At 46.7% G+C, this 16,181-nt stretch overlaps 1 protein-coding gene across 5 annotated transcripts in view; it reads right to left on the bottom strand.

Annotated features, from left to right (window-relative positions):
- Positions 1–16,181, bottom strand: part of LOC149360459 (membrane metallo-endopeptidase-like 1) — an 88,953-nt gene that overhangs the window by 23,822 nt on the left and 48,950 nt on the right. For 4 of the 5 annotated variants that reach the window (XM_089572325.1, XM_089572327.1, XM_089572323.1 and 1 more), the window contains exon 1: positions 940–1,286. The exons of the other annotated variant lie outside the window; for it this stretch is intronic. The gene's annotated coding sequence lies outside the window, so the exon portion shown is untranslated. Of the gene's footprint in view, positions 1–939; positions 1,287–16,181 lie in introns of those variants that run through there. 5 annotated transcript variants of the gene reach the window in all.

The following is a 16,181-nucleotide window of genomic DNA, read 5'->3' on the forward strand; positions in this document are numbered from 1 at the left end:
CAAAGCTTAGCGAGTTGAATTTCCGTTTCACCCTCGCTTTTGGGCGAAGGCGCGGAGTAGGTCAGGAGATGAGCAGATGCCTCCGTCGTAGCCGCGCCTCGCCAGGTTTTTTTCTTGCTTTTGGACTCCCGACTTGTTTACAGCCGTGCTGCCGTGCGCTTGTCTTATGAACCTATCCCGCCGACACAATGCTTCATGTTGTGTCGCTGTATCCGTGAAGCGCGACTGTCAGTATTGGAGGCGGAGGCACCGAAACGCGCGAGCATCCTTTCTGCCTAGGTATGCAGCATGAAAGGAATAAATAAAAGACCCGATCGATAAACGACGGGCACAGTTGTAGTAGCACCCGGACACTACAGACACACATAAATGAATCGAAGCTAGCAGCCAGCAGAAACTCCCAGAATTACCGAATTTTAATAAAACGAATGACGCCGCGAAAAAGAATGAGCGCAACTATGAGACGATGATAAGTCATCTGCCATTCGCAAGAAAATCCGACTCAGGGACAAATGAAATGCAGCTCACTGTGTTGTCAAATCGAGGTCTTGGGTACCAGTGCAGCGGACGGGAAGTAGATACGGAGCTATACGAATGGCGACATTAGCAGAAGCATGCTTGGATGGAGGTAGACGGGAAATGTGGCCGGTAAGCCTAACACTGTCAATTCACCGCGCGGAGGACTCCCCAGTGGTGAAAAGAGTTCATTGCATCCACGAATGAATCGTATCACAAACCTGGAGAGTACGTCAGTTGGCGTTTTCCCGCAATTTACTAGGGGCACAGCTAACAATCTTTACCTTGTGCGTAATTTATGAAGTACTATATCCATTTTAGCTCAGTCTGCGATATTTTCTACTCATTAGCTTTCCGGGGATTGTGAGTTTATTAGCTCTCAATATCTCCACTACTGAAAGCAGCGGAAGAAAACACAATTACCTTTTGATCACTTTCCGTTGAGGCAGCCTTGGCGGGTTGGTCCTACCCAGCACTCGATTCAAAACCTCTCCAGAGTCGGGGACTTGACCAGGTCGCTCACTGTTCGAGTGCAGAGCGCACTGTCTCCGAATATAGAGCTTAAACCGTGCACGAGCTTCGAGGGTTCGGCGAAAAGTGGTAGATAGTCCGCAGAGCAAACAGCGTGTAGCTGAGTCGCGAGGCCGGCGCAACAGTGAGGTTTTGTGAACAAAAGGGCGCCAATAGCAGGTCACGTGACACAAGTCTCTCAATCGAGAAGCTTCTCGCCACTAGAAACGCGCGGTTTTCTTCGCGCAGCTGTCTCTGAAGATGCCCCCAAACCGCAGGAAAAAGCACTAGAGTAATATAAAGTTTTCCCTTCCTTTCTCTTCCTTCGCGCAGCTGTGCAGCGTGAGCCGCGTGTTTGTAGCCGGTAGTGCAGACAGAACAATGACTGCCGGATCCGTCGCGAAGTGCTTGCCGATGGCTTGACGGTCACGAGTTTTTGCGCGGCGTTGTTTTTTATTCTACTGATCTAATATGTGCGACAATTTTTGCACATTTTTAAATAAGACACAGCGCTGCCGTAATCTGCGCGCGCGTTTCATGAGTGCAAGAAATACCGTATTTATTCGAATCTGGGCCGACAGTTTTTTTTTTTTAATACGAGATATGAAACTAATAGGTCGACTATGATTCGAAGATTCTATTGTTGTATGTATAATATACAACACATAAGTAGCAAGCAGGTAGCGACCCCACGGAACTCCAACAGGAGATGGCACTGTAGCACTATCCGTAGTCGATGCCGATAAAAGCACGCACGAGCATTAGCTGCCTTTTTCCCTTCATTTTTTCATGGAATGGCGGCGTTGGCCCGTTCCAGTGCTGTGCAAGCTTTTCCCACGCGATATTTCACCGACACTATGGCACCAAGCAGACATTGTCAATATAGTGCCGCCTTCAAGGGAAAAGTTGTGCTCGATGCAGAGCAGTCTTCAAACCTGCTAGCCGGTCCGGGCTTCGGCGTGGATGAAAAGAATGTCTGCCGTTGGAGGCGGCAGGGTGCTGAACTTTTAGCTTAGCCCAAACGAGGTGTGCCTTCATCGGCCCGAAGAATAGTTACGGTCCCGAAGTGGAATCAGCACTGGCAGAGTTCTTGAAATCGCGGAGGTCAGAGGCACTTCCAGTAACCGCAGAAGTGCTACAGGCCGTAGCAAGAGACAAGGCAAGAGAGAGGGGGCATACCCCGGGACCAGGGAAACACGCAAGCTAACTCCAACACCTGGCTTAATCGCTGCAGCATGGGATGACATCCCGGAAAGCTTGGTCGCGCTTTCGTTCCGAAAGTGCCACATTTTCAATGCATTTGATGGCACAGGAGATGGAGGACAGCGATGACGAGGACAAGTGAGCGGGCGTGGATTCCAGGAAATAAATGCTGTTTGCCTCCTCTCCCGACTGTCGTTATCAACTGTCGATATCAATTGCAGGGGCTTATTATTTTTATTTCCTTTTCGGTTACCCCAACCTATTCTTTGTCGTTATCAATTGTCTTTTTCGGACGTGTTACATCCGAGGAAAGTTTTATTTTTTTATTCGGACTTCTCCTTTTGGGTGTCTACTTCGAATCCTGGCCCGTCTAGATTCGAGTAAATACAGTATTGAGGCTTCCAGCGGCAAAGCTAGCATATCTTATTTTATATAGCAGAGAATGCATGCTGTTATTGCGCATGGTATCCAAAGTAATCCAAAAAGCACCCCGAGCAATAGATTATTTCTCACACGATTTTCTTTCTATTCAGCTTAAAAACATTACAAGTGTAAAACCATTGCTTTTTTGGGCGCGATTCGCATGAGCCAACACATATGCCAGCACGAAAGCAGTGAACACGGGCTAAATACTTAGACTAATTTGTTACTAATTCCTTAGACTAATTACTGAGACTAATTCCTAACTCGTCAGTTTTATATGGGGAAACCTCCGGACGAAGAAAGGCAATGTCAGGAAAATTGTTTTATTTTTAAAGTATACGAAGATGACAGCGTAGAGACAGAGCGGCGAGCGAAACAGACATGGCTCTGCAGCATAAGTAAATTGGCGTTCGACGGTCTCACGACTCCTTTCCTATATCACTGTGAATGTGGTTTTACATATGTTACAGGTAAATTAAGTGAGCTGTCGGTTTATAGTGAAACAAGGGAGGTTTCAGGCGATCACTTAATATCCGGTAGAATGCGAAACATTTTTTTTATTAGTATGTACTGTTTTCTCAGGGAAAGCAGCGGCATTTATGTTGTCGACTCAAGCTAAAGTGGAACAGTGGGGATATTGGACTTCTTTCAATCAGCACACTTCTGGCTCATTCCACCTACAGTTTTTATGGAATACAGCGCTCCAGGTAATCTCTCTCTTTCTCTATCTCTTCGATCAAAATTCTTTCCATATCCGACTAGCTCAGTGGGCGGCGGCACCATTATTGCTTTGTAATTTCAGGCACTGGCTCGTAGCATAGTAGTTTTTTAAGGCTTTGTTTCTTGTGGCACAATGTGCTTCTTTCTTTTGTGTTGTGTCGGTATAAAAGAAAAATTGTGCGACTTTTTAGCGTCGAAATATTTTTTGAAGCTCATAGGCTTCCTTTCGGCTGCTCAATCGTGGTAGTGCACTAAGCCCCACGTCCACCACGCATTGCTTTATATGAGCTTACAGCTGTAGTATGATTTCTTCGCCTCCAGCGCGCGCCCTCCTCAGGAGCGCGCGTCATATTGGGCGCCAAAAGCTCGCGCCCTCTGCCATTGGATACCTGTCATCGGATATGCGACATCGGCTGCTATTAGTGATTGGTTAGAGCCCTTATTTTTCTTACAAGCGTTTCTCGTCGGTCTCGCACTGTCATTATCGATCGGTAGTATATCTTCCGTGTTCAAGCCACTATGTCTACCCAAAGCGGATCTCTTCGCGGCACCTGCGCCATTGTCGCTCTCATCTAAGCATGCTATCGTCCTTCCCATCGCCGATGGCATCGGAGTATTCATCATCATCATCTGCCTGACTACGCCCACTTCACGACAGTCTTTTTTCTTATCTCCCTAATTATTCCTGTCCTGTGCCAGGTGCGGGCACCCTATCCATGCCAAGTTCTTAATCTCATCCGCCCACCTAACTTTCTCCCACTCCCTGCTACGCTTGCCTTCTCTTGGAATCCACTCCGTTACCCTTAAGGAACAGCGGTTAGCTTGCCTTTGCATTACATCCATGCCCATTTCTTCCTCTTCATGTCGTATAGGATATCAATAACCCGCGTTTGTTCCCTGGGCCACTCTGTCCACTTTCTGTCTCTTAACGTCACACCTGCCATTTTCCTTTCCATAACTCTCTGCGTTGTCTTTAACTTAAGTTGAACCCCTTTCCTTAGCCTCCATAGTATCCGCTCCACAGGTGAGTACCAATAAGATACAGCTTTCATATGCGTTTCTTTTCAGAGATATTGGTAACTCAAGCTGCCATTCATGATCTAAGAGAACATGACAAATTCATTCAATCCCATTCCGATTACTCTGTGTAGTTATTTCACTCTCGTGATCCGGATCTGCTGTCACTACCTGAACTAAGTAGGCATATTCAGTTACCACTTAGAGCTCTCTTCGCAGCGAATTGTAAACTGTTGTTGTCTTCTGAGAGTGCTGAACATTACACTGTATTTCTGCCAATTACTTTTTAGATCGACCGTTCTGCTCTGCCTTTCTAACTCATTGATTGTGCTTCTGCAGTTCATGTCCTGAGTGACTTAGCAAGGCAATGTCATCAACAAATGACAGATTGCTAAATATTCTTAATTAAATCTTATAGAAAACTGTTCCCAGTACAGGCCTCTCACCCAAGCAACTCAGGTAATCGGCCCAATATTTCAAATTAATGGTTTCCTTCCGGTCTTTTGTAGGAGCGTCATTTGCCTATACGTTTCCAGTATTGGGCCCATTACCTGTGCTGCTTGTGTAAATACCTCCTGTAAACAGTCTGTGAATAGCATTGGCGAGATAGCGTCTTCCTGGCTGACACACAGTTCACTATCGGAATTTTATTTACTTTAATAAGCACTATGGTGGCTGTGGAACCGTTATAGAAATCTTCCTGTATTTTTCATAAGGCTCTCCTACACCCTAATTTCGTAATGCCTGCATGACAGCTGAGGTTTTGACTGAATCAAATGCTTTCTCGTAATCCATGGAGAGTATCTATACGGGCTGTTTATATTGAGCGCATTTCACTATTACCTGAATGTGAATATGGTCTATTGTCGAGTATCCTTTATGAAAGCCTGCCTGATCATTTGGTTGATTGATGCGTAAGGTTGTCCTTACCCTATTAGCGCTAGCCAAAGCAAATACCTTGTACATAAAACACAGTAAGCTGATTGGACTCTAATTTTTCAGCTCCTTGGCGCCTCCTTTCCTATGGATCAAGATGTTAGCTTTTTTCACCCTTCCGGTACGCTCGAAGCATATAAAGGGTGGGGGATTTTTCTAGCACAATCTTGCCACAGTACTTCAGCAGATTTGCTGTTACCTGATCCCCACCAATTGGGTTTCCCTCTCTGCATTGCTCCTAAGGCTTTCTTTGTTTCCTATTTTAGTTACTGGCGAGATTTCCCATTGCTGTGCGCTTTGCCTCTCTCATTAACGTCCTGATTACATCGGCGCATGTTTAGATTTCTGTAGAATTCTTCGGTTACATCAACTGCTTTATCCTTATTGCTAATAACATTGCCCTTTTTGTGTCTTAACGCGTTTGATTTTTACCTATGCCTTCCTTCCTCTTGACAACTTTTAGGCTACCGGCGTTCTTTAGGGAATGCTCGATCCTATCAGTATTAAACTTCCTTATGCCAGTTAAATAGCTGTGTCAGTTCTATTCTGTCTGTAGGATTAGACGCTTTCATACTTTGGTCAGGTGTGTAGTTCACGCACATTTTCCACGATATATTATGTGTTGTCTGAACACCGGGATAACTACACCAGGAAAGAGACAATAACGGAGCATTATCAAGCAGATACCGAGAGGTATTATCATGACGGCGGCTATAAATGCGCATGCATTTGAACTGCGTTATGTTAAGCATCATAAGCCAGTTACTTCACCATGAAGAAACTGCGTCTGTCAGACTGTAAACATGCTTCGTGACAGCAAGCAGTTATCAAACGTTATGAAACACAATAACCTCAGAGAACGTTGTTAGGAAGGGCATTAATATAAATTGGACACAGAAGAGGACTTATCACAGAACCTTGTGTCACACCAGAAGTTACGCAAACAAGAGGAGACACATGATCATTAACTGAGTCGTATTGGTTGCGGTTGAAACGAAAACATTTATTCTAACCTAATGAATGAACGCCAATATTAAGAACATGACATCATGAGTAACAGTGTCGAATAGCTTAACACAATGTTAAAAAATGCAGGCAACCAGAACCTTACAAACACTACCGCGAAATACGTAACTAATGAAGGTCAGGAGTTGTGTTTCGCATGAGTAAAATTTTCTGAAGCAGTGGGGGGAAGAAACGAAAAAGTGGTTAGATTCGAGGAAAGCAACAAGTCTGGAGGAAGTGAAACGGTGAGTTAAACACCGCAGTGAAAGAAACCAAGATGTGAGTCATTGTATTTCAGGCAATTTTTCTTGCTTAGAGCGAAGGTGCTGATCTAGTGCCCACGCCGGAGGAGCGCAGCGCTATAACCCCTGCTGCGCATGAAATGACATGTCATGTCACACGACTGGTAACGCGTGCGCTGCATACGTGTTCGCTGCCGCGTGCAGCTCATTTCTGTTCTGGCTTTCGAAGCGCGTAGACTTTTGCAATGGAGACTCCTGGCCTAGACTAGCGAAGGCGTCCTGGCAGCGTGGCGCGCTTGGCTGGCGAAGATGCAGCGGCTTCGGCGACAACGTCAACTTTGTACAGCAAGGCTGAGTGCGGAAAATGCGTTAGAGGGAAAAGTCCTAGGCGCAACAACGGCAGCAGAAAGAAAAATAGGAGGTGACACTTAAGCTCTGCTTTAAGAGTGTGACGCGGTGGCATTAATGTGTTGGTGCATATATATGTGCGGAATTGGTTTTTCTCGAGCTTTAGTCATAGGTCACTGCGAGTCTTCATACCTCTCCTGGTGCAGGGGTGCAGCGGTCAAGCGATGCATCACTGCACTGCGATGGCAGGTGCTACCACCGGTGGGGCTTGTGAAACACTGGTTGCTCTTCCTGAGCAATCTCTCGCGGCCAATCACTGCCACCTGCCAGGGTAATCACTATGCTCACAATCCGGTGGGCAGGTAGTGATGATTCCACAAGGTCACGTGACCTAGTTAGCCCACGTAGGCTGCTTCTCTAGTAATTTCAGGGGGCGGGGGCTTCTCTCCCATTCTTCCTCAAGGTGCACAATCCATCTGAGTGCTCCGCCCACCCCGGCTGTGAGGCTTGAAGCGGTTGCCAGTGCCAACGCCGGACAATTTCTTCCCGACATGAGTGCACTAATGCTCTTGCGTTGAAAGCGACGGCAAAATGCAATTCAAAGGCGGGGATAGGAAGGCAGTCATCGTGAAAAATGAACGCAAAACCTTTCTCGCATCGCATAGTATGAAAGCCCGTCATTTATTTTACCTTTCCGAATGAATTCACCATCAACACATCGGTTGTTGCATAAATAAATTACAACAGAGCACTTTTTTCAAGCAAAGCCATGCGAATGAAACGGTTTCCGCTAATAGTCACTGCCTGGAATTCTCTCGGGCCATGCTTGGGCACAGCGCAGCCGAAGGCTGGAAAAGTGCGATGGGTCGACTGTTAACCGTCGGCCCAAGGCAGTTTGCCGTTATATGGAGAGTTAAGGACAGTGTCAGTCCTCAAGTTGGGGCCAGGCTCGGGGGCCGAGCTCGACTTGAGAAGAATCAGTCCGCCAGGTTACTTGGGCTAATCTTCGCCCGACCATATTTTTGTCGCCTGTGGACTCTGGGACCGCGCGCATCCGCAGTTGATATACTGTCACGTAGTGGTGACTGCAGCCCGGTGAGCAGGAAGACAGCGAAAATGGCTTGTAAATAAAACTCTTTAATTCGGCTGACTTGCGCCCGCAAACAACTGAATGACTCGACGGTGGCGTAGATAAAGGCGTGCTCGCGGTCGTCGAGCAGAATGCCTCCGCTCTCGGCCATGCTAAATTTAAAGATAAGAGCGAACTTTCGAGGTAATACATGCTAAGTTACAACATTCTGGAACAATATAGAATCGCCTCCACCTGGATGCGATCAATCGAGATAAATCTGGTCGCGACTTGCATCACAAACAAAGCAATAAAGCGGCATGCCGGCCGCTTTGAAGAATGAACAAACGCAACCAAGATTTGCGACAATACGATCTCTGACATCTTTCAAGGCGCAGCACACTGAACAATGAACGTGCGTTGCAGCGATCAAAAACGTCTGGGCTAAAAACTAGATGTTCACTTGAGAACACGTAATACTCAGCCGTCTACAAGGTCATCTCGTGCACGCCCATTCAACATTCGCAGTGGTATTCCGATATCCGCCTTTGCTGGTGAAAGTAAAGTTATAAAAAGGAACGCTGATTTAAGTTACGCGCCACCGTAAGTGCCAGATTAATGTAAACCACAGCTATTGCAGCTTTTTCTCTAATCTTTTGTTTTTGACAAGATTTGAACTCGCGAGTTGAAATCGAGAGTTGGACGAGCACTGTTGCATTGCTGGTGTAAATGGGCAACGACAAATGATATGCTGGAAATAAGTGCAGGGTGCAAATAAGTGTACAAAGGCATTACAAAGGGCAGGAGTAAGAACACTTGTTTGATCTTTATTATCTGAGAACAAGAACCGAATGTACAGACATGACGCCTTGTAAGCCAGTTTCCCGACGAAAGCCGAGTCTATATAGGGCCTGTCTTGGAAGCACGCGGACGTCGCTTATTATGGGTAGTTATGGCATTCACAACAACAGCGCCAAAGATATAGCGTTACGGAGCCGACAGACCAGGTAAAGTTCGGGCCACTTACGTGAAGTACCGCCAGTGATGACGCATGTCTTGCATATAGGTGCGGATGGAACGTAACTGGAAGGTGACGTCATTCAGGATGCGTATTCCGTGCGAGAAACCATGCTGCAGTCGACTTGGCGATTAACACTGCTCTGTGCAGCCACGCACAGTACCTCGGTGTCTTCATCTCTAGGGACGATTGACGCACTGCACTGCAGGACCTCAAAGCACACGGAACATGGACACTCATAAAGGGCGCTCTAAGCCACCACACACCCACGCGCACACTAGCTCTGGACTCTTGACACACCATGCACTACACCGGTGGACTTGAGCAATGCACTCGATGAGCCAGGATCGCTGGAGACGATCGCTGTTTCACAGGAGCAATAAGCAGGTTTTTGTAACCCACGATTGATCCTCTGTGTCTGTTCGTGTCCCATGGCCAGGGTAACCGACAGGCCAGCAAGAGGGCGTCCAGAATATAGTGACGTAGATGACCCATGGGCTGCAGGCCTGGCAACACAAGACGCACGAGAATTAACAGCAGCACATTAGGAAACAAGCGGCAGAACAGCAACACAATATAAAGTTTGCGTATGTAATATCAAAAATATCGGCACGCCAACTGTGTTTCCAAACACTGATTTCATTGAAACACACTCCAGTTTCATATGCATAAAATATTCTCAAAAACTACAGAGTGTGTTACTACATTCGAATCGTAGCGAAAGCACGAATTTGCGCTACGTAGAAGACAATGGTGAGCAGGCAGTGCCGCGGGACGGAGCCGATGGAGATTGATGAAGACGACGCTCTCAAATGCACAGCGCGAGATTTTGGTGTAGTAACAAGAGGCGTTTTGGCTGCGACGATAGTGGTGGTCTCGCTGAGCGGTCGTTAAAGGAGATCTGTTCGCGCAGCCGCGGGTTCGACTCCCATTCATGGATATTTATTCATTTCTTTTTCTCTTTTTTCATGGCCCCGCCGCGGTGGCTCAGTGGTTACGGCGCTCGGCTGCTGACCCGAAAGACGCGGGTTCGATCCCGGCCGTGGCGGCTGAATTTCGATGAAGGCGAAATTCTAGAGGTCCGTCTGCTGTGCGATGTCAGTGCATGTTAAAGAACCCCAGGTGGTCGAAATTTCCGGAGCCCTTCACTACGGCGTCCCTTATAGCCTGAATTGCTTCGGGACGTTAAATCCCAATAAACCAATCTTTTTTCATGGTTTGACCCCTAACTCCGCTGAGGGTCAAAACTAGGCACCCGATGATCGAAGCACGAGGTCCCGTAGTGAAGCGAAAGAACATACAAGAATGCATACCTCCTTTCATATCACGTGTTTTCGGTAAGCTCCTGAGTAAGCGGCCTCGAGTCGTACACCAGGCTGTAAGGTCCAGCTTAGAGAGTCAAGTTTAAAGTGGTAGTTTAAAGAAGTTTCCTTAAGAGGAGCTGGAACTGGCGACTACCCTAAAAAGTCCTTATAAGCCCACGTTTAGGCAGTGGGCAGAGGCAACTGCACAAAGGCAAGAGGGGCATTTCTTTTATGTCGATCGGGTGCGCCAGCAGATTGGTTGCTTTTCTGCCAGTTGTGATTTTGCTGATCGTTCTTTACGGGAGGGTTGAAGTGATCGGACGGTTGTGCCGATCGGCCTCAATACGTTCTGTGTTGAACATACGGAAAAGCGCGGAAGCTTTCTCTGGATGATCCGCCTGTTTCGTAGCCATTTGCCTCGTGCCTTTAAAGCTCGAATGACTCGAAATGTCGCATATCATTCGGCAGTCCAACTATTTGTTCCATCTCTCAGAAGAGAGGACACTACTATTCAATTGTCATTGTCTGAGAAAGGCCGGCTGACGCTTTGAAAAGAGACCTATTTTTCCTCAAAGCGTAATCCTTTACACAAAACTTCGGAAACCCTCTGCAAACTACTTCCAATTGTTTTGGAATTCAGATTTTGAAAGAAATCCGTCCGGTCGGGAATATTCCTGGCGGAAGAGTATCCAGCGCCGACCAATCGTCAAAACAAAAGACGCTTCGCCCCGCTACACTGGTCTTGTTCATAGTGAAGGAATGGAAGTGATGGCGTATAATACCAGATATTTTTTAGAAGGTCAGTATTTTTTAAAATAGGGTTTTTAAGGCAAAGGAAAGCTTTTTGCGGCTCACTGTAACCAGTGTTGGCGGACGTCAAAAAGCAAGCGAATAAAGCTAACCACCAAACCAGCAAAGGAGATAATGTATTCTGATAGTCCAAATTCTGAACTATTACTAGTGAAGTGATTAACTAAATTCTAATAGCTACCTTGTAACTATTACCAACTATTACCTGATTGCCATTGAAGATTTGTAGCCGGCTTCTTGCAAGAGCCTTATCAGTTTTTAGAACTTCGAAAACGCTTGCCTTGCGCTTTCGAAAAGTTTGTAGGCAAAGCAGCCCCTCCAGTGCACGTAACCAGTCGAAAAAGCCTATGTTTATCCAGCCGCAGCGCGGAGGGTAATCGTGTTTGCGAAATTCTAAAAACTGATATGGCTATTCCTAACGACCGGCTACAAATATGTAATTAAAGCCAGGCGCCTCTCGACTATAGATAAAAAGATAAGTATTCGAATTTGGTTAATCACTTTTATATTTAGCAAGATTCACCTCGTTTTTGAAGTCCGCTAGCAGTAGTATTATTATGATGAAAAAATCCCCTCCTTACCTCAAAAAGCCTATATTAAAAAATTTTGGGCTTCTAAATATTAGCATACGGCTTAGCATGGCTAAGCGCAGAATATCGTGTAGTAGCTGTAGTTACAGTGGGCCCGTAAGGAGCTTACGTGCTCTGAATGCGAAAGCAGCCTTTGACCTAAAGGCCTTTGCACTAAATGCCCTAACCATAAACGCCTTTTATCTAAAAGCAATTCACCTAAAAGGCTTTATTATAGGGGTCTTCTACCTAAAGTCCTTTACCCGGAATGCATTTACCACGAAAGCCTTAGACCTAAAGAGCTATACCACAAAGAGTTTTTGCCTAAGGCCTTCACACCGAAGGAATTTGCCTTCAAGGCAAATTCCTACGAATTTGCCGACCGAAGCGTGGCCTTGTAGTAGAGCATCCGCCTCGCATTCGGGAGGTGCTTGGTACGATCCCCAGTGCCGCCGGCTACCCACCGGTTTCTTTAATGGGTACAAGATTTCAACCTGGCCTGGTGCTCAGCTCTTCTAGGGCGAGATGCTTGGGAAAAGGGTCTTAGACCACAGTTTCCTTGACGGATGAGAGATAAGTTCCGCCTTCAAGCAACGGGTACAAGATTTCAACCTGGCCTGGTGCTCAGCTCTTCTAGGGCGAGATGCTTGGGAAAAGGGTCTTAGACCACAGTTTCCTTGACGGATGAGAGATAAGTTCCGCCTTCAAGCAACGGGTACAAGATTTCAACCTGGCCTGGTGCTCAGCTCTTCTAGGGCGAGATGCTTGGGAAAAGGGTCTTAGACCACAGTTTCCTTGACGGATGAGAGATAAGTTCCGCCTTCAAGCAACGGGTACAAGATTTCAACCTGGCCTGGTGCTCAGCTCTTCTAGGGCGAGATGCTTGGGAAAAGGGTCTTAGACCACAGTTTCCTTGACGGATGAGAGATAAGTTCCGCCTTCAAGCAACGGGTACAAGATTTCAACCTGGCCTGGTGCTCAGCTCTTCTAGGGCGAGATGCTTGGGAAAAGGGTCTTAGACCACAGTTTCCTTGACGGATGAGAGATAAGTTCCGCCTTCAAGCAACGGGTACAAGATTTCAACCTGGCCTGGTGCTCAGCTCTTCTAGGACGAGATGCTTGGGAAAAGGGTCTTAGACCACAGTTTCCTTGACGGATGAGAGATAAGTTCCGCCTTCATGCAACGGGTACAAGATTTCAACCTGGCCTGGTGCTCAGCTCTTCTAGGGCGAGATGCTTGGGAAAAGGGTCTTAGACCACAGTTTCCTTGACGGATGAGAGATAAGTTCCGCCTTCAAGCAACGGGTACAAGATTTCAACCTGGCCTGGTGCTCAGCTCTTCTAGGGCGAGATGCTTGGGAAAAGGGTCTTAGACCACAGTTTCCTTGACGGATGAGAGATAAGTTCCGCCTTCAAGCAACGGGTACAATATTTCAACCTGGCCTGGTGCTCAGCTCTTCTAGGGCGAGATGCTTGGGAAAAGGGTCTTAGACCACAGTTTCCTTGACGGATGAGAGACAAGTTCCGCCTTCAAGCAACGGGTACAAGATTTCAACCTGGCCTGGTGCTCAGCTCTTCTAGGGCGAGATGCTTGGGAAAAGGGTCTTAGACCACAGTTTCCTTGACGGATGAGAGATAAGTTCCGCCTTCAAGCAACGGGTACAAGATTTCAACCTGGCCTGGTGCTCAGCTCTTCTAGGGCGAGATGCTTGGGAAAAGGGTCTTAGACCACAGTTTCCTTGACGGATGAGAGATAAGTTCCGCCTTCAAGCAACGGGTACAAGATTTCAACCTGGCCTGGTGCTCAGCTCTTCTAGGGCGAGATGCTTGGGAAAAGGGTCTTAGACCACAGTTTCCTTGACGGATGAGAGATAAGTTCCGCCTTCAAGCAACGGGTACAAGATTTCAACCTGGCCTGGTGCTCAGCTCTTCTAGGGCGAGATGCTTGGGAAAGGGTCTTAGACCACAGTTTCCTTGACGGATGAGAGATAAGTTCCGCCTTCAAGCAACGGGTACAAGATTTCAACCTGGCCTGGTGCTCAGCTCTTCTAGGGCGAGATGCTTGGGAAAAGGGTCTTAGACCACAGTTTCCTTGACGGATGAGAGATAAGTTCCGCCTTTAAGCAACGGGTACAAGATTTCAACCTGGCCTGGTGCTCAGCTCTTCTAGGGCGAGATGCTTGGGAAAAGGGTCTTAGACCACAGTTTCCTTGACGGATGAGAGATAAGTTCCGCCTTCAAGCAACGGGTACAAGATTTCAACCTGGCCTGGTGCTCAGCTCTTCTAGGGCGAGATGCTTGGGAAAAGGGTCTTAGACCACAGTTTCCTTGACGGATGAGAGATAAGTTCCGCCTTCAAGCAACGGGTACAAGATTTCAACCTGGCCTGGTGCTCAGCTCTTCTAGGGCGAGATGCTTGGGAAAAGGGTCTTAGACCACAGTTTCCTTGACGGATGAGAGATAAGTTCCGCCTTCAAGCAACGGGTACAAGATTTCAACCTGGCCTGGTGCTCAGCTCTTCTAGGGCGAGATGCTTGGGAAAAGGGTCTTAGACCACAGTTTCCTTGACGTATGAGAGATAAGTTCCGCCTTCAAGCAACCCTAAATCCGCCTCGTGCCGTATAAGCCCAACTAGTAACCTTTTTTTCCTGGTTTACTTATTGTTTACTTTCATATTGAGACAGCAAATGTACAAACGTGATCTCTTCTCTTTGGGCAGCTTATCGAAAGCATGGTTTTTCCACAAACCTTTAGTTTTGATGGGCGCTAAACAGTTACACTCTATGCCGCAGTTTCAATGAAATTCGCGAGGTTGGCATCATTGGTAGAAAGGCTGCCGACGTCATGAGTGCTGAGAGTTATTTGGACTTTCTTGTACACGTTGAACCATTCTGGGTGGTGGGTGATGGGTTGGGGTGCATTCAAGTATGCACTTCACCTAGACCTTCATCCAAGTGAAGGCTAGCCAAGTGTACGCACCTTGTTTAAGGGAGGCGTAGCGCGGAAAAAGACAGGGACTAGAGAAACACAAGACACAGCACCAGCGCTCCCCCAGCCCGATAAGTAGGTTGACCACCTGCCACAAAGCAGGCTTCAGGAACGTACATATGTAAGCCCGAAATTGAAAAAATTGCCGACGATTACGTTATTTCCTAATGCGAAATTTGGCCGCAGCTCATCAGCTGTTTCAGCTTTTCGATAGATTGAGGCGACGAATTCGAACAAGATATGTATGTAGTACAATTACAGACAACTTGTTACTTTCCTTCTTCAAGAAACACTCCACTAACATTTCTTGATTGTCATGAAGGAAGTTTTTTGGTCGGAGAAATAGGTGGATATATGCATGACTTGCTGCACCAATGCCTGGTTCTCAATGACGGGGTCTATACAAGTATTTCGCGAGGTTGTCACAACTGTGAGAGCCGTTACGAGCGAGAGGAACAGGATGTTCTCCCGTATAAGTGGTAACAAATTCCTGTTTGTCTTTACGTCTACATTAAAGTCCTCATCCGCCCTGCCACCCTGGAGGTGGCAGTCAAGGTTGATCGCGAGAGTTCGCTCACCGTTGTCAGCGCTAACGCATGCAGCCCACATCTCTTTCATCATCCCACCTATCTATAAGCACGATCGAGGCGTCGACTGACCCAGGCAGCCAGTCATGCGCACTTCCTTTCCTTAAAATGATCAGAGTATAAAACCTTGTCAACGTTAATGAACACAATGAATGCCGACGGCGCATGGCTTCAGCGCCGCGTTTCTGGCAATACGTTATCAATGCCAACGCATACAGCGCACAATTCTCACTACCGACACGTAATTAAAGCAAGATTGAGATGTCCATTGTTCCAAGAGGGCATTTATGCGCCTTCCCTCTAGCTCAGGTGTCCACCGAGATGTGTGAGAGAGATACTTCCCATTTCCTTTCCTTAAAAACCAATTTACCAATTTTATCCTCTGCTTTCCAAGCTCTTGCGCCATTGGTTTCCCGCCACGAAACGCAGAAACGGGCGCCAAAAGGCTGAGCTCTAAAATGCGGCTTAATAGTGCTAACGCACATAGAATGAAGGGTGTACATTTCATCATACGACGAGACTTGTGGAATAAACAGCCTACAGATCGTGAACTCACTTTCTGTTTTTAATGGCACTAGAAATTAAGAAAAAAATGTTTATTAAAACCCTTGGCAACATATTTCTGCGAGAAAAAGGAGTAGTATGTATTACTGAGCTTATTATTTCGAGAAACAATAATCACTGCGTTCGCTGGTTGGCATAAAAAAAGGACATTTGAAATAATAGGGATGCTAAAGTCTCCTGAAAGAAAGAAATCAATACTGGGTTCCGTACACTTACAGAAAAGTCAGTCTGCACTGTACACAACTGTGCACAAAGCGCCTTCTAAGTGACTTTTAATAAACCCCCTTGAAAGGGGTTTATTAAAAGCCCCTTGAATTTCCCTGTGACTGTTTCCTTGGAAAAGTGTGAAGCC

This window comes from Amblyomma mixtum, chromosome 2 (assembly GCF_055824585.1).
Source record: "Amblyomma mixtum isolate Tamu chromosome 2, ASM5582458v1, whole genome shotgun sequence".
Taxonomy (NCBI): domain Eukaryota; kingdom Metazoa; phylum Arthropoda; class Arachnida; order Ixodida; family Ixodidae; genus Amblyomma; species Amblyomma mixtum.